General features: G+C 44.4%; 1 protein-coding gene across 9 annotated transcripts in view; it reads left to right on the forward strand.

Annotated features, from left to right (window-relative positions):
* ESRRG (estrogen related receptor gamma) overlaps positions 1–18,802 on the forward strand; it is a 390,382-nt gene that overhangs the window by 16,171 nt on the left and 355,409 nt on the right. For 2 of the 9 annotated variants that reach the window (XM_030945132.1, XM_030945134.1), the window contains exon 1: positions 4,036–4,155. The exons of 3 other annotated variants lie outside the window; for them this stretch is intronic. The gene's annotated coding sequence lies outside the window, so the exon portion shown is untranslated. Of the gene's footprint in view, positions 1–3,121; positions 3,490–4,035; positions 4,156–7,597; positions 7,633–18,802 lie in introns of those variants that run through there. 4 more of the 9 variants (XM_030945135.1, XM_030945137.1, XM_030945136.1 and 1 more) reach the window with 3 other exon arrangements.

An 18,802-nucleotide genomic window follows, 5' to 3' on the forward strand; every position in this document is an offset into this window, starting at 1 on the left:
CACTGAATGACATTTGACAAACTTTGTGCTTGGCACAAGGTCACAAAACAACTTATATGTTCTCATTATCAGTTCAGTCACTTTCCTGTATTGCCAGTGATGCAATATACCTGATTCAGAGCAGAGGCAGAGAGGCTGCCTGGGTTTTAGGTAGTTTCTCACTGATTCAGACCTCTGTAAGCAAACTATAAATTAGCTCTCTTTTCTTAAGGTACCTCCTGAAGGCCCTCTTGTTCTGCAAACCCTTCTGTGTGAGTCTGTGAGGTTCCTCATTCAGGAACTAATATTGCTGAGTCAGCCTGGGTGCTATTGCTATGAATGGCATGCAGTCAAATGGATTGTGGGCGTCTCAGAGGACAGAGCAGAGCTTTGGGGTTTGTGTACCTTTTGTTTGGAACAACCCATTCAAAATATTTATGATTGAGAAGCTGGTATTTCTTCCAGTAAAGAACCTTTTCTCCTCTTTAGGGCAGTTGAGAAGGTATTTAGAGTATATACTGGTTAAATTGTTTATTTTTAGTGGAGTGCACATGGCATTGCTATCTTGAAATTGATCATAAATACATTTCTGTTGTGGGGATTTCGTTGAAGAAGAAAAACCTGTAATGAATTAAATATGCTTCATGAGAAAAGAAGCAGGTCAAATGTTGGGCTAAATTAACCTCATGTTATACAAAATTACTAAATTCTGTTGTTTTCACCTGTGGGACTCTGGACTCGTCTACACACAAAGTTATTTCAAGACACTTATTAGGTACACTGCAGTAATTATGTTCAACTAAACCCATGTGTAGACAACTCCTGCGCCAGTGTAAGAATTCAGTTTCTTGAATTACCTTAATCCACTTTGAAAGTGGATTAAGTGAAACCAGGAAACAACTCAGTCATTCCAGAATGAATAAACTATCTGAACACAGTTCTGCTTTACATTCACATCCGACCTTATTCCAGCATAATTTTCCTGGGCTGAGAGGTTCTTAGGATATATCTACATAGCAAATTAATATGTGATTACAGACACACCAACCCCTCCTTTACTCTCACTGGCATGAGTAACAGCAGTAATGAAAGATGGTAGCACAGACTCCAGTACAGCCTATTAACTGGAGCACATATATGCAGCTGGTTGTGAACAGCCTCTGCGGAAATCCACCTCAGCACATCCTCACTTCAGAGTCAACTCACATCCCTGAGTTGACACAGGGGCTGGGAATACCGCTCTGAATCTCAGGTGTGTACGCACACCAAAAGCTGCATGTGTGATAGGACTGCACAGCAGAGCTAAATGGGAACCAGGTGAATTTCACTTCAGTGGTTAATCACACTGGAGAAGCAGCATGGCTAGCACATTTTTAATATACACACCTCTGAAAACCAAATAAAACGTCAGCTGTGTGACTGTAGAAGCCAAATTAAATGTGCTGTAGACAAGCACAACTCAGATGATTTCACTAGGGCTGGATTTGGCTTCATAGTTGAGATCTTGCTTATTTGGCTGATACTTGTTTTGTTACCTATCTGCTCATTTATTTTAATGAAATTAATGCATTTTAATGTTCCTTTAAGTGCATTCCAAAAATAGCAACTTGATTAACTCACGCGCTTTTAAAAGTGTGACAATCACAATGAAAAATCTCTGTAAGCTGAGGTAGGGTGCAATTTTAAGTAGCATCTTGGGTAGCTATGCCATACCCTTCATCCCTTCAAACCAATTCCTAACATCAATCAAAAGAGCCTCACTTAAAAATGAATGGCGAAATACAGACAACAATCAAACAGTACACACTGCTTTTCAAGTCTACCAAAAACATGTATCAGTAATATACTCTGCTGAGACAGTAAAGACAGGTAAGAATTTAGACTAAAAGCAGTTCAAAATGATTCCAGAACAGAAACATGTAGCCAACTTGTCTTTCTAGCCAAGCCAGAAAGCATCCTGAGTAGCTTGGGTTTTAAAAGGAAAAAACCCACAACCCAGTGCTTTCAACTTCAGGCTTCTGAAAATGACACTTGGACTGTAGGATATTCCAAGAATGACTTCTTTCTTCCCCAACTCTTTTCCCAGCTGCAGTAGGTGATCCCACATAGCTGCTGCTGAGGGCACTGAGCCCAGCAGCAGAAAAGGTGTACACCAACTTCTCCCTGACTTTATCGCCTTATAAAAACTGGAATTGCAAAACCCGAGTAGTAACAATATTAAGCAAAGGCAGTTTTCCCTTTTATTGTATTTAAATGAGGAAAATGAAAGCATCAATGCTAATATTAAGGCTGAACAGAGGCAGTTGCAAAAAAATAATTTAATTTCAGCCCTGCTACATGCATCCCTTCATGGACTCTGCTGCGCTAGTTACCTGTGCATTGGTGATGTTATAACTTGCTGTTATTATAATAGATGGTGTGAAAAGCAACACAGAAGAGGGAAACTTGTCTCAGGGCTCTGCTGGGACGCTCTGCGGTCACAGAGTAGGTGGTGCGGTGGTGCTGCAGCAGTTTGGGATGCAATGTGTAGGTAACAACTGGTTTTTAGATGAGGGGACACTTAAAACTCAGGCTGCCATGGATAGTTCAAGGAAGGCCTAGTTCTGGGAATACTTCTGCGGGCGAGTTAAGTCTCACACGTGAAAATGCCCTCGGAATTCAGCGGGAGCGTTCATGGAGATTTGCAGGATCTGGCTTTGCGAAGCGTAAGAAGCCAGGGCAGCGGATGCGTGTGGCTGCTGCCATGGCCGGGCAGAGCGCTGCCAGCCTGCTCGGCGCTCACAGCGGCCCCGGGGCTGCCGCAGGCCCGGCTGGCCCTGCTCTAACGCGAACCCTCCCGCTTTCGGGAGCAGCTGCTCGGCTGCCCCAGCAGCGGAGGTGGGGAGCCATGGCTGAGGCTCCCATCACCGAGCCGCGCCAGGCTCTGCGCCAGCCCTTGGTTCTCCTCAGCGGCGACGCCATTGCGCAGCCGGGTGCCCCGGTGCGGCCCGGGCTGGCCTGCCCGCAGCCCCCCCGGGCACCCCGGCTCCCGGCGGGGCCGAGGGGCGCTGTGCGCCGGGGGCTCCCCCGCCTTCCCCTGCAGAGCCTTGCAGGGGACTGGGGGGGGGGCGGCGCCGGGCCTGCACGGCAGCAGCGGTGCGGCATCCTCGCTCCACGCCCGGCCTCCTCTGGCATTCCTTTTTTTTTTTTTTTTTTTAATTTACTGATTTTGTGTGTGTGTGTGCGGTGTCCGTTTCCCCGCCCCCGCCGGCCGCTCGGCACATGGCCTGCTGGCGGCCGGCGGCCCGTGTGTCCCCGCGTCCCCTGGGCGAGGTGTCCCGTCCGCCGCCCGCATCCCAGCCGTGGGCGGCCGGCACCTTCTCTCTCTCCCCATCCCCCCTTTTCGGCAGTCGCCTTTTTTTTTTTGTTGTTCTTGTTGGGTTTTTTTTTCGTGGTTTTGTTTGTGTTTTTTCCAGGTGGGACGTGGCGGTGACCGGCGAGGCTCGCCCGGCACTGAATGTCACCCTGAAGGTAAAATGAAAGACACGGAGATGAACGCATGCCTGCGCCCCGCGCCGCCGCTCCCCCGCGCCCGCCGGCGAGCGGCCGCCACCATCGCGGGGCGGCAGCCCCCGCCGCGCCCCGGATTTCCTGTCCCGGCTTTTCGTTACTGCGCCTTAAAAAACCAAAAATAATAAAAAAAATTCCGCATGCGAAAGAAACGTGCACGTACCCGGTAACGAGCCCAGGAAAAACCCGGCCGCTTCCCCTGCTCCTGCCAAGTTATCATTGGGAACACAGGCAGGCGCCGTGACGTCCCGGGTCAGGCCGAGTGCGGACCGGCGCTACCAAGGCGGCAGGGAGGCGCGGGGACGCCGCCGGGGCCGGGACCGCGGGGACCGGGGCCGCCGCCGCCCGCCCGCCGCCGCTGTCCGCCCGCCGGGCCGCGCCCGCCGCCGCCGCTGCCCCCCGCGCCCCCCGCGCCGCCGCCGCGGCGCCGCTCGGCCTCCCGCCCGCCGCTGGCTCCCCCCTCGCCGGCGGAGGTCGCGGGAGCCCAGTTAAAGGAGGCGTGTGTAAAGATTTTGCAATGTCCCTGCATGGTGTTGTAGACTTTCCTAGCAAAGAAACCGGCTTCGGCTTCTTTAAAATCCCCGACGACTCACCTGATTAACCTGCCTGCGGTTCTGAGCTGACCAGGTAAAGCGAGCCCCCGCACCCCGCACCCCCCCGCACCCCCGCCAGCTGACATTGCATGGGGGGCATGTTTGTGCTTGGAGATGAGCCGCTGCCAGGAGCGCTCTGCCCCCCCACCCCCCCGCCCCATTCCACCTTCAGCCCTTGCCAATTGCACTTGCTCAGAGTCATTCACCCCCAAAAAACCCAGCTTTGGAAAAAGCGGCACGGCAGCACCGGGCACCCGGGGTTCACTGGCTCTCGCCTCTCGGACAATTATTTAGAATTACTGGCCCTGGTGAATGTGGGGGGGTAGGGGGGTGGGGGGGGGAGAAGGGAAGGAGAATGATTTTTTGGCCGCTGACAGATCTGCCCCGCAGGTTTTGTGTGTGTATGCCCCCCTCCCGCCCAGGGTCAGGAGTGCCGGGAAAGTGACGAGGCTTTAGCCAAGCAAGAGTTTAGGGCCGGGGTCCCGGCGTGGCTGCGGCGGCTGCGAGCGGAGCAGGGGCACCGGACTCTGCCAGCCGGTGCCCGGGCGCGCCTGGCTGTGGCGCGGCTGCCGTGCCCCCCGCCGTGCCCCCTCGGCAGCCCCGAACTGTCCCGGCCGCGGCGCGGGGCGAGGCCGGCGGGGGGGCCTCCTCGTCCCCGTCCCCTTCCCTCCCCGCCGCTCGCTCCTTCCTGGAACACTTGTGCGGGAGCGGAGCAGGCCCGGGGGAGCCCTGCCCGCCGGGCGGGGTCAGGGGCGCTGCGCTGCCGGGCGGGAGCGGCGGCGTGGCCGCCCCACGCGGGACGCGCTCCGTGCCGGGTGTCGGGACCCGCGGGCGGACGCGCGCACACAAAGGCGGCGGGGCCGCGCCGTGCCGGGATCAGGAGGGGCGAAGAAGGAAAGTGTGCAAAGTCCACGCACTGCCCGCTCCTCCTGGCGCTTGGCCCTCCCAACGCCGGCCGTGGGGAGGAGGGGGCATTTGGGGGAGCGGCTGCCTGTGGGGTCTGAGTGTGACCTGGCGGTGAGGAATTTCTTTCACTTTTGTAATTTTTTAAAAATTAATTTTATTTTTTATTTTCCCCTGGTCATTAATGCCATGGGCGTTAATGGCATGACTGGTCCGGAGGTACATATTGAAGTGCTGCAGGGGATGCACTCCTTCTGCTGGTTCTAGTTAATATGTTTTTCGTGATCCCAGAAAAGAGAGGACTGCATTTAAGAGATGACTAAATACTGGGGGAGGCAAGTAAAAATGAGTAGAATATAAAGGAGACGAAAATGAAGGTGAATGGTAGTGTGGGAAGGCAGGCACTGAGCAGCTTGGGTTTCTCTCCTGTAATTCTCTCCTTCCCCTGCATTGTCCCACTGCACCCCTACCCCTGGAATCCTGTCTTTTGATACTATTAAGGATATTCTAACAGTAAGCATAGCACAACAAAAAAGCAGATTACAACCGCCCATCTCCCCCCCGCTCCCCTGCACTTCAACCTGTCAGTGTCTGTGACTGGGACGGAAATCCAAGTGCCCTTTGTAAAAACCCCAAAGTTTTAGGCACTTATTAGCTACCCTGTTTAAAATACAACATACAAAACTTGCTTGATACATTTCTTTGTTACTCTCCTGTTTTATTTCAGAGGACAAAATGTTCTGGTGTAGCATGCCTACCCTCACTTTGAGAATGGGAGTAGTTTACAGTATAACCTACATTAGATTATACATGGTGCGTGCATTGCATTTCCACTGAAAATAGTCAAAGACTTAGAATGACAAAGCGACTCATGTGGTTATGATCTTCCTTGTCTTGGGAGCATCAGGGTAGCTGGGGTTCAGCGTGCTGGGGAGGGGGCTCCGTGGTGTGAGGTGTTTCATGTCTGTACAGGAATATAGCAAGTCTCCTTTTGGAGGACTTTAAAAATGTGCCGGGGGCAGGAGAAGGTAAACACGACATTCAGTGTGCTCATTATCAAAATAAGGAAAACAAATCAATTGCATTAACTGTCTGTGCAGTATCACAGTTATTCCACAGTATTTTGTCAGAAATTAAAAGGTTACCACTAGAGTACTATATCCATATCTCCAGCCTGGCACCACTTATTACTGCAATGGTATTTCAATATTAAGTGATCTTAGAGATATTTCGTCTTTCATTTTGAATCCCGAATTTGAATCAGCATTAGGATGTCAGGGCTGTGAGATAAGGTATAACAAACTAAGTAGACAGCTGAAGGGCTCCTGGTGAAGGTGTTGCTGAGAAGGATATCTTGGGCCGTTCGCAGTAACCTTGTTTACAGGGACATTTCAATTGCAACCTGAATTTCAGCGAGAGGCTGCCTGGACTAATGCCTGCGTGTCTGAAACCCATCACGAGTGTCTTTTGCACTCTAAACCTTCTCTCTGCCTTCCTTGCATAATCGTAAAAACTTTTTTGGAAGGTTAGGATGATTTTCTGATATGAAAATTAAGATGTTTTCCTAGGAGGAACACTGCTCTTTGAACTCATGTACATTAGCAACAAAGTATTCATGAGGTTTGATTTTTTTTTTTTTTTTTTTTGATTCTCTGATGTGGCAGGATCAGTAGTTGCACCAGTCTTTTTAACTTCACGAATATGGCTTTGATTTATTGTATTTTAGCCTCGGTGGTTTCAAACGTATTTTGCAGCACATGAAGTCGGTTCAAGTCAGAATGTGAAAAAGAGGCATATAGTAACAAGGAACAGTTTTGTAGTGATCTGCTAATTTTTTGTTTTCTTTTCCTAAAGCTGTTCCAGGAAAATCACGTGAATTTAGCGAGTGGGTGCTAAATGCCAGCAGCCACATTGATGAAGAAAAATCCTCTTGAAATACTTTGGAATAATAAATAGGATATGTAATGGTCAACCACAAGATAAACATTTTACACGGTGTTTTTATGGCTCTAAATTGGCTGCATTGTAAACCAAGCTCGCTACTCTATTAAGTCATCAGAGTTTTCAATTATTTAAGATTTTCAGTCAGGCCATCTAATACAGTCTTCATCATCCCCATCAGAAAATTATGCATAAGGTTTTAATTCCTTGTTGTTGCTATGTGAGGGCTTTGTTGTGGATGGGGGTTTAATTTTGTCTTACCAGGACAAATATTACAAAGCCCGCACACAGGAAAAAAATGATATGGAAATAGCCCCAGTCCTACGAAATGGGGATAGTTATGGCACTGAAATGTACCTAATACAATTTGAGATCCACTCACTACGAAACCTTGACAGTATCTGCCTTGCAGGTACCATGCATTTGGAAATACTATATCTCCATTTAAATGCAGATCTTCAGTTTTCTCCAGGGGGCAGTTGGCGAATCTTTCGATTGAACCACCGGTACTAGAAAAACTAACTGAAGATTTACCCATGAACAAGAGACCCTTTCAAGTCTGCTTTTTTGAAATAATGATTATAAAATTTCCTAATATTGCAATTTTATATTGATTTTGAATGCCTTTTCAGAAGTTACAGAGAAGGAATGGTGCCTTTTACTCAAGGTAGGCCAATGTCTGCACGCTTGTTTAGCAATCCTAACAGAAATAACTGCTACAAATAACTTCTTTGTTTATACATGGGTATTGTGTTTGCATGTGAGTTTTGTGAAATGGACAGAGCAGTCTTGCTTTGATTTTGACCTAGATTCCTCCTGATTATTCCAATACAGCTAGTACCTGCTTATTTCCCACTGTGAAAATAGGAGAACAACTGTTGATGCTATCTTGCTGGGACTGCATGTGCGGTAGGCGCGCATGTCCAGTCCTGTCCCCTCCTCCTCCTCCTTGGCTTCCTTAGTAATGGATAAAATAGCACTGGGGGCCAAAGAGGGTGCAAGCCTGTATTACCCCTCCTGTGAATTTTCATTTTTTGAGGGTTTGAGTCAAAGAAAATAGGAGGGGGAAAAAAGAGTAGAATGAGTGAATTTATTTCCATCTCCCTATTTGGCATGCAAATTTTGCACACTTACAGGGATGAACAGGGCCATAAAACAAGTCACACATCCACCTTATTCCATAATTGCTGGAAATTCAGTGTTAGCAGGTGCCAATCCTCCTTAGAGGGGCTTGTACCATCTAGTTTCTAGTCCAGTTTTCTATATTGGGTGTCAGCTCTTTAGTTTGCAGTGTTACCCAAGGATTGAATTAAATGCCCAGGACATAGGGAATGGCAGCTCGCTGTTTGGGATGCAGGCAGCACAAATTACCTGAAGCAGGGCAGGCAGTAGGTCCTGATCTTTTCTGTGCTGGGGGTGGTCCATGCACTCTATGCATTCCTGGCTGTTCCTGTCTTCCCACCGTGGGCAAGATGCTGCCTGGGGATGCTGCTCTTGTCCATGTGCCAGAGCCATGAGACTGTGGAAATACCATCCATCTTATGCTTACCTGGTAATGGCATATAACCCACTGGCCTCAATACCCCAGAGAAAATGTGCACTTCAGCCACTGCGTGGAGTTCAGGCAGATCTGCACAGTCCAATCTTACATGCACCAGTGTTAATGGCAGAGCTCCCATTCAGCTTAATTGATATTCCTGTAAACATCTGCAGGTTTCTGTTTCTAGTGGAGGCTACAGCTGGGTGGACTTCTGAAAGGGATGTTTTGCATATTGAGGTTGAAAGGGAAGTTGAGCCTGATACATTAACTTATCATCTGTGTCATTCTCTTGACATCATTTGGATTACTACAAGCATAAATGACAAGCAGATTAGGTGCAAGATCTTCACACACACATCCGTTTTTAGCATGTTGATCAGTGGAGATGTTACTTCTCTGAAAACCTTGTTCTAAGTCAAGTCCAGACAAGCACAAACCTGTGCATGCATATACAAGTGGAGCAAGGCCTATCCTTTACAATACATTTTTTCCTTTAATATCTAGGCAAGATCTCTTATTACAACTTGACCATTAGGGGAAAGAAAATAGAACTTTTCTCAAACAGCTTTTCTGTTGGGGAATCTAGTGGCAGTTGCTTTGAAGCATGTGTAATTGATTATCATACATTTATTTTAAAAAGAAGACATAACAAGGAATCTAACATGATGTTTTGGAATATATCTTCTCCCCACAATGTTCTTGAGGGAAATGTAAGGTTGCAGGCATCATTTCATGCCCTGTATGTTTTTGAACATAAATCAAAGAAATTGTTGGAGAGTTATAGATGTTCATAGCAACTGTAGCTATAATAAACACATGCAGTATATATTTTCCAAGCTATTTTGTATGGGTGAAAAGCTGAAGCTGGCGTTTTGTATGAACAATTCAACTTAATCACTGAAAATTTATTTCCTTGTTAGGGTGGTTTACCACCGTAGCATGAAGTTGTACACCTTCCTTTAAGTTCATCTGGTTATGAAGGCTCAGTTAAGATTGGAAAAGAATTTAAATTGGATCTAGATACCTTGAATGAATTATTCCCAACGTCAAATTTATCATGATGACTCCATGCTGATATTTACATCTATATTATCACCTATACTGGTTTCAATGCATGCTGGATATTTTAGAGAGCAAATAAAAGATAAGAACAGTGTGAAAACCCAAACAATTTTAATTGTACTCATAGCAAAAAAAACCCGAGCATATTTAATACAATGGGACAGAGAATCCTGAATGACTGAGTAGTGCAGAGCATCTAATGGGAACAGCAAGTAGCTTAGGCATACACAGTTCCCAATGTTTGTATTAGTTTTGGTTTAAAGTCTTGATAGATGAAAAGGAAAAAGCAACTATTATGGAGGAGCTTCAATGAGAAGAATTTAGCCACTCATTTTGTGATGAATGCGGAAGGTGTTCCATATGTTGATTAGGATCCATGTGCACTTAAAAGTTAAAAAGAAAATCCTGTAGTCACAGTTATTATGCATAGATAGACGCAGGAAAGGACACATTCGGGACCTGTGCAGGAATCAGACAGGCCTAGATAAACAGTGTCAGACTTAATATTTAAGCAAAGTTCTAAGTGTCTGAATAAAACAGGTAGGATATGTTTCTTGGAGTCTCTGTGTACTGTTAGAGTCTGAGACTGATAATTAAAACTGATACTGCTTATTGAAAATCTTGAGACTAGCTGAAAGGTGTGACTTGAGAAGTGTCATTATGCTTCTGCTGGACTTCTGTTTCATTGCAGTTACCTACAGTTGTTCCTCTTTAATTACAAGAAATCTCTTTTTAAATGAGAAAGCACGTCTCTTATTACTTGAGTACTGGAAACAAAGTTTTAAAATCTAAAAGAAATATTTGTATAAAAACTGAGAATTTGCTCTGGTTTAGTCATTTGTAGTATTAGCTGTAAGTGTCTTCTTGATGATATGTTTGAATTTTAAGGCCATCATGAATTAAACAAGCTTTCTAAATTTTTACAAGACATCAGGAAGACAGGGCATGGCTTATCTTGGACACCTGTACTAGTTTAGACTTTAGAGGAGCAGGCAGTGGGGTTGGCTTCCAAGGGCCAACCTTTCCACTGGGGATGGGAGGGATGGAGACCTAGAGCTTCTGACATCACGTAAGCTCAGGGTCAGCCTCCCCTTCAGCTCCCCGTCCTCCCTGAACATATTTTGCAGTCCTGCCTTAATAGCCAGACTACTTTACCCTGGCCTCTGAAGGTTGGAAAATAGGCTTTGAATTGTTACTATTCTCCTTGCTGGATACAATGCTGTGAAAACAAAATTCAATGAGAAAATCAGAAGGGAGAGAAAAGGGAAGTCATGGTACTGCAGGTTGAGGTATATATGGGAAGGCTGGGAGGAGAAAGATTTTGCAATTCCAGTTTGTTCCATGTTCAGGACCTGTGTATACTTTTACAGAAGAAGGTAGCTGAAGGAGTCGTGTCCCTGCATCTGTATTGGCCCAGTTGCGACAAGGGGGCATGGTTATATACGAGAGGTAAGGAGGAGTGGAGTCAAACTTGGAGTGGATATCTTCCAGCCTTGGCAAGTGGGTCTGTGTGGGGTAGGACTGCTGGATATGGTCACATTACTGCTCATGCAGCATTCAGAAGTCTCAGCTTTTCTGTGCTTATGGTTGGGTATTTAGAGGCGGCTGAGGAGGAAACTTCATTCACTGAAATTCCCGTTTCCACTGGGATTTTAATTTTTTTACTTGTCTTAAATTAGTTCCTTGAGTTTCACCTGGCAAAAAGAACTTGTTTTACTCTGTGCTGAATTTCCAACAGAAAAAAACCCCTCTTTTGCTATGCTAGAGTCAAAAGGGACCAGGTGGACAAGTGCTGTGAGTGAGTTTTGTGCAGTGTGGGCAGCAGGCTGGGCATTGGAGCACAGAGAGCAGGCGCTTCAAGGTCACTCGTGGCCCTTCGTATGGCACATCTGGGAGCAGGATGCAGAGCTGTGAGCTTTAGTCCTTACTTTTCTCAAGCATGCAATCCTTTTCTCACAGCTTGAGCAAGAGTGGGACACAAGCTGTGCTTTTACAACGTGCATTAAACGTGGTAGTATCAGTTTGGGCAGGGAAAGGTGAGGTTGTGTTGGAGGTGACACAGGCAGACAGTGACCCTGCCTCATAGCCAAGATTTTGAGTCGCTGCCTTGCAGTGTCCCTTGAGGGACAAGAGCAAAATTAAACCTGCTGATGCCACCACACACTTTCATTTCTCTGGTGTGACACAGACCAGGGGTGGACAGGATCCTTCTCCCAAAGGAGAGAGACAAATCTGGGAGAAATGCATGTTGAATCAATATGGTTACCCTTCTGTAAATGGTGCCTACTTTTAACAAAAATGTTTTTGGATGTTTCACTGATCAGATTTTGCTTCTTCTTACCTTTTTTTAATTTGAAGGGAGGTGAGGATATGAACTATGAGTGTCTCATAAATTGGGCCACAAGCCCTTATACTTGTTTGTGCTTGTGAATGAGTGTGTGCACACGTGTGCAACGTGCATACACAGACTTGGATGTTGCGTATGCACAGGATCTCAATTATTTTGCTGTTTGAATCACAGAGCTTGTTGTCTTGATGTACTGTCAGTTTTGGTTTCTGCCCTTTGGAATAAAGTTCAAAATATTAAAGAAATAACACGCAATATACTAGTAGCTAGAATAGTCATAGTGCCTGAGGGGAAAAAAGGGTGGTGATTAATCTGTTTCACAAATGCCCAGGAAAAAACCTCAACTCCTCCTAACCAAACCCTGCAATGGTGCACTTTTAAAAGGGATTCTTCTAAATTTTGTTTCTGAGATTTTCTGGTATCCTGGAGAGAGAAGTAGGTCCTGTTTGGGAAGCAGCATGCAAGCTCTACGGTCATGCTCTGAGTGCCAGGGGAATGTGTGGTCCCAGTTGCTCTTTGGAGAATCACCCTGGGCTAAATGGTGAAACAGCTACATCTGAATTAATTATTGATAATTCTTTAACATCAAATGTGAGGATGTGTTTGGAGTATTGCTTCCCAGTTAAGAGTTGAAATAGTTGTAGTAGATATATTCTTTTTAAATATTGCTTTTCTGATCTTACCAGTTTGCTTGGACAGCAGTAAGAGCTGTAGAAGCTGGTGCAGGTTCTGGCCATCCCTGGTTTGGTTCTGGAGGGCCAAGGCAGGAGCTAAGCGGCTGCTAACAGATATTTGAAGCCACACTGAAGCTTTGGTCAGAATACTAAATTTTGCAGAATTTGGGTTGTTGTGCACCACGGTTTTGGTCCAACAGGGACCAAATTTATTCTGACACGAGATAAAATCCTAAATGAAAAGAATGAGCCACCTTCCACTCCCCAAATCTTTTGATTTGTACTCTGAATCAGAAAAAAAAGCACTGAGCAGTGCGTGACTGATGCAGGGCAGGCTCAGGATTAATTTAGGATAAACAGGATGCCTGTTGCACTTAATTTAGAAATTCTAAGGCAGAAAATGCTTTTGAGTGCAGCTAACAGCTTCTCATCTGCAAATGCCACAATCAAGACAAAGCAAAAGATACTGTGGCGAATTCTGCAGTTCACAGTCCTGACACAGTCGGAACCTCCTATTACAGTGAGGGAGACTTCTGCTTGTATCACGGCTGCCTGGGATGCAGGATTTCAGAGTGGCATTAATAAAAATAATGCAGCAAATATACAATTTCAAAAGTCCTGCAGGACATGCAGCAAATGCCGGTGGTTTGAACTGGGTGAAGTTGTCAAGGGTTGCTTTGCTCTCCAGAGCCTGGCAGTAGCTCCACTGAAATGTGATGCCATTGGTTTTCAGCAAAGGTTTCTTTCTGCAGGGCTGCAAACAGAGATCAGCTGCTACTGTGTATACACAACTAGGGAGCAAATCAAGCAGCACATTTAAGCAGCCTTTTTAACCCTGAGACTTTCCAAGATTTCTTCTTCATGCAGGAAGTTTCCTTTATATTGTCAGCAGTAGCACTTTGCTCATGTAATGAGATCAGAGCTAGGATCACTGCTGCACAGTAGAAAGACTTCCTTAAGACATTTGTCCTTGAAACTGCACCAAACTCTTGGAAGAACCCAGAACCTGTAAGTATGTATGATATAGGCAACAATAGCATGGTGCAAAGCTGCAAACAACCATTATACGATATCCGATTAGCAGAGCAGGAGGGATTTCTTTTTTCGGATGTTATGTTACATTCATTTTCAATTTGTTCTAAGGAAACAAATCAATTCGGGCTTCTGATACAGTGACTTTGCAGTAGATGAGCTGGTAGTAATATGTTTGATTTAACTATTTGTTGCTGTCATGTAGCTTGTGGGACAAATATTGTAGCCATCAAACTGTAAAGAACTTTTCTTATGTTTTTAGGGATTTTTAAAGGATTTGGGAGTCCATCTTGCAAATAAGTTTCTGCTTTGCTCTTTGATTTTGGCAACCCCACCCTACGCCAAACTATAAATAACAAGGCAAACGGAATTCGTCTGTATTGTTTTTAGGTGGCAATAAAATATATTTGTTTGCAGGCTTAATTTAGTCGTTAGCAATGTTGCTCTGTTTGGGGTGGTTTTTGTCTTAATTGGATTCTACTCAAGGCTGTCTATTTTGTGTTTTACTATCTTGTCTGTGTCTGTTTAAGTTACTTTGACGGGACTGCAGTCTGGTTAAACCTGTATTTAAGCACTGTTTATATTCCGAGCACATGTCTGGTGAAATAAGTGTTTGAGATTTTTATTTTTTTAAACCCTTGAACAGTATAGTTGTATTAGCAGTGAATGCCAGAGGAGGCACAACATGGATGAATGTCAGACATAGACCTCATAACCCAAGTCTTCCCTGTACTATGTCTGACCCAAACGTGTCCACTTTGGCAACTGCAACTAATAAATGCCTTGAGCTCCCTTTCAATAAATTTTTCATACACAGCAATACTTCTGCTTATCAGATTAATTTCTCCCAGGTTAGCCTGATTGATAGCTGGACTGTGATTTCTTAAGAGCTTTCTCCATGAAACCCCACTGAAGAGCTGCATTCCATTTAACCAGTGAATGTAAAAACTGGTAACCATGGATTCAGCCACCACTAACTGTCGAGAGCAATGACTTGTTGTAAACAATACAAATGAGCCAGGATAGCAGAAGCAACCAGACATGAAATTATTTTAATAGAAATTACGGTAAAGGTCATGTGATACTGTATTGGCTTGAATTCAGTGTTAAAGGGAAAGTATTTCGGTTTTTCAGGTTTGATTTAAATGCACATCTCCACTGGCTTCACGTCCGTGTAAGACCTCCAGAAGGGCAAATGAAACAGTTCTTTGGAAAATCCTCTGCTTACTTGTACATTGTGACTTAGGCCCTGATCCTGAAGGTGTAGGAATAGCTACAGTACATGAATAATCAGTGGGATTATTCCATACTAAAAATTAAGTATATTTGTAGGATTCTGACTTTTTAAGATAAGTTAGTAAGAAAAAAATATATTCTAAGGAAATAATAACCTGTCACTAAAGGTAAATAATGGAAATGCAGGTTTTACTGGTGGTGTGTGGTTTGACTGGAGATCTTTGTTTGCTTATTTCAATAACATGAAAATAAGTTATATTTATCCCTTTGTTTTTAAATGTTATGACTTTAATTTCTCATCCAATGTGCCTCAAATCCTTTTCCTAATTTATAGCCTCTCTTATGGAAAACTGGTAAACCATGGTGTCAGCTATTATAATATAGCATGACGATAGGCACATGCAGATCGCATGAGCAGTCGTGTGTCTTGTCTCAGGAATTTCCATCCCTACAAAATCTTTGCTGACTCCCAGCTGTCACATGGCTGTCACTCACAAATTCTGACCATAACCAAATCCTCCTTGCCCGGGCATGCGCTCACCAAACCTCTCTATGTACCCATAGACACAGGCACCAATGTCCCTGCTTAAGCACTTTCTCTGCGTAAATGTGTCTCTCCTCCAAATCTGCTGCATTCCACTAATGTTTTTCCCTTATTTTTTTTTCCTGAGTGCTGCTTCCTTGATTTGCCTGTCCTTTGTAAGGAGGAACCTGGAATAGGAATAGTAGTCAATAAGAAATGCGAACAAAATTAACTTAGTGCGTTATTTAATATAACATTTCAAATCGGTGTGAATTTAAATTCACCACTTTCATGGCCCCCTAAACTTCTTCAAGAAAATTAACCCTTACTGTTCTCTAGGCAGAATGCTGTCACCTTGCAGTGTACTGGCTTACTGTTTTGTGTATTTATGTTTTGTGACGTTTATATTATTTGGAAAACTTTTATTGTGAGAGTCCTAGGCTGGAACTTTGGTTATTTTTATTTTTCTAGGTTATTGCTATATTTCATACGTGTCACATACATCTCTGTTGTTTTACCAGTAATTTTGATTTATATATTTTCCAACCAGAAGTATTTCAGACAATTCTCATCAGTCTCTTACAGCTGACCAGTCTCAGCCAAGCATGAGTTGCCACTAAAATGCATAGATAGATGCAGGAGAAATCCTGCTCTCCCTATTTTTCTGAGCTGCCTTGCCAGACCAAGGGGGCAATTGCTTCTGTGAGTTGGGAAGGTGAGATTTAGTTTATACATAGGTTAACAGCAGGCAAAAATAGACTAACTTCTATTGAAAAGACGTACTTTTGAGAAAGGGAAACTATTTACACAGGAATATTTGGGGGGGAAGAATGCCAAATTGCAAAATATTTTCTGTTGTTTGACTTTGTCCATGTTAAGAGGGTATTGGCGTCCTCCTGTATAGCAGACTTGTCAGTATATTAACATTTTACCAAAAGGGAGGAGGTGGCTGGACAGGAAAGATACCACCTTGACTTTGCGTCTTTATCCTGGAAAGAATCCAGAGCCGAAAGTAAAATGCAGGTGAAAGCACAGTGAGACTCCGGACCAATATCCAAGTAAATCAGGGAAACTACACTGGCCTCCTTACCATGAGATGATTACAAAGCATCAAAAATTCCTTCAGCCCTTGAAAACCAGGTGGGGCTTTTTCAATCTTTGAGCCTGCCAGAGGAAACCATGTTCAGGGGAGAGGATAATGCAGTGTTCAGGAAGGAAGGAGTGCACTATGACTCCATGGACTTCAGTGGCATGGGAGAATGGGCAGTTGTCCTCTGCTTAAAGTATCTTTGGTACCTTTACAATGACCTTTACGTGACATACGTGCTTATTCTACTCCCCTGTATTTTGCATTGAATACTGATTTTGTAATGCAAAATTTGCAGGATTTAGTGAGTGAGCTGCCAGAACTCTTTGGCCATCTGCAGATGATAGGAAGAACTGGGAAGCATGTCTCTTTCTTTCTCCCATGGTTTATAAAGGTCAGATGCTGGTTGATGGGCAGCTGCAGGAGAATTTTCATTTGAAGCAGAGCTCTGGGAAGATGTATTTGAATGCCCTAAATGGAGACCTCAGTGTTTTAGCCATAGAGGAATCTTAGTGATTGCAATCAGTTAAATGTTGCAGTGCATACCTGGGATCTGTCAAAAATATTTACCATGAAAATAATTAGTAATAATTAATGATATCTGTTTTGTAATAACAGTAATCATTAAGTTGTATTGTATTGTTGTAATTCTATGTACTTTTATGCCAAGATTACTTTTATCAGTAAGATATTTTGTGTATGAAAATATCACATTTGCAGTCCTTTCAACTAAATTCAAGGGGGAGTAAGTACAGGCACCTTTAAAAAATTAAAAATGGATTTGTGATATAGAGATACAAGATGTAGGGAATGTAGGGTAAACTGTTATCCACATGCACTCACACTTTACTTCATGGTTGAGCCAGCCAACAGCACTGCAGGTAAGTGAGAAATAAATTGGGAACTTTTGCCAGATGGATTCCTGGCTATTAGAAACTGAACTGAAACTACTTAATTCCATGGAGCATAGCAGTGACTAGTTGGTCACTGAATAACAGAATGGTGTTCTTTGAATTATTAACCCTTTGTAAACATTACAGTGTTTTATAAATTTCTGCTCCTTTCTGGTTGTGCCTCTTAGCTTCTGTGAATAAGAGAGGTGTTTTTTTGAGGACTTCTGTAGTCATTTTGTCTTTTGAACATTTCCAAGTGTGCTTCTTCCCACAAGCTATTGAAGACCTATGATTTATGGGTTGTAATGTTCTCCAGGTCAGCGTAACTGTCATAGGGTCTAAAGGCAGGACTGTGATCTGTATCAGATGCATTAACTTTCCATTAACTTTCTGTGACTAGAACGCATCTTTGATTATTCTGCATTATTCCTTTGTACAAAATAAGGTCGTTCTCTGTGTAGTTTAGTTTTAACAGAACCACACTGTCACTGACCATCGGCTTTTGCATGCATAGACTCTCTCCTTCCTGGCAAGGCTTTAGGCCCAGATCCACAAAAGGATTAGATGCCTTAAGTGGGACTTAAGTGGGATTTAGGCATTGAAAGCCCAAACTGAGATCCTCGATATCCCCACTGAACTGCCACCTAACCTTAGAAGTTGCCTAACCTGTGTGAGTGCCTATGTTTTCAATATCCAGCTTTCCCAGGTGGCCAAAGATCTTCTTTGGATGTTCTCAAGCACTTCCATCCTGACAAGGTTGAGCCTCTCTGCTCCCATTTTTCCCCTCACATCCCAGCGGACTTCAGAAAGTGCAAACTCTTTTTGCAAAATGGTGGATTTCTGTGTGTGATATCTCTCATTTTCTCTAGCTGTGTCCTTGAAGGAAAGCACCCTCCAGTAGGTTTCTTTTAGGAGCAGCCTGGGAACCTTGTAAAAGGTAACAAAACTAAAAAAATTGACTATCACTGCTTAAAAATGGAGCTCCTAGAGATGAAGCGGGGCTGCAGATGAGTGTGGCCTTGGCCTTCTCCTGCTGGCAGCATTGGATTGTCCTTGCTCAGCAATGGCTGCTCCTGAGTTGGGGGGCACAGGAGGCACAGGAGTGACTAGCAGGGCTGAGGGCTCCATGGCACAGGAACAGCACCTGAAAAGTGGGTACTGGGATGTGAAATTAGCATTACTTCCAGAGGTTTTCTTGGAGAATCCAGGCCCTGGTGTTTTGTAACAGCAGTATTTGGAGGAAGAGCTCTTTTCTGCAAGTCACTTAGGGTTTCACCTGAGTGTGATACATGGTGGATATTTTGTTTTTTGAAAGCTGGGCTTATTGGGGTGTTCCATGTGCACACCCAGATATAACAACCACTTTTTTTAGGGCTTCAGTCTGAAGCATTTCTGGAGCTGTGGCAGGATTGATAGCTGTCTCACTCTGCAGAGGCCAAAGCA

This window comes from Camarhynchus parvulus, chromosome 3, assembly GCF_901933205.1.
Source record: "Camarhynchus parvulus chromosome 3, STF_HiC, whole genome shotgun sequence".
NCBI lineage: Eukaryota > Metazoa > Chordata > Aves > Passeriformes > Thraupidae > Camarhynchus > Camarhynchus parvulus.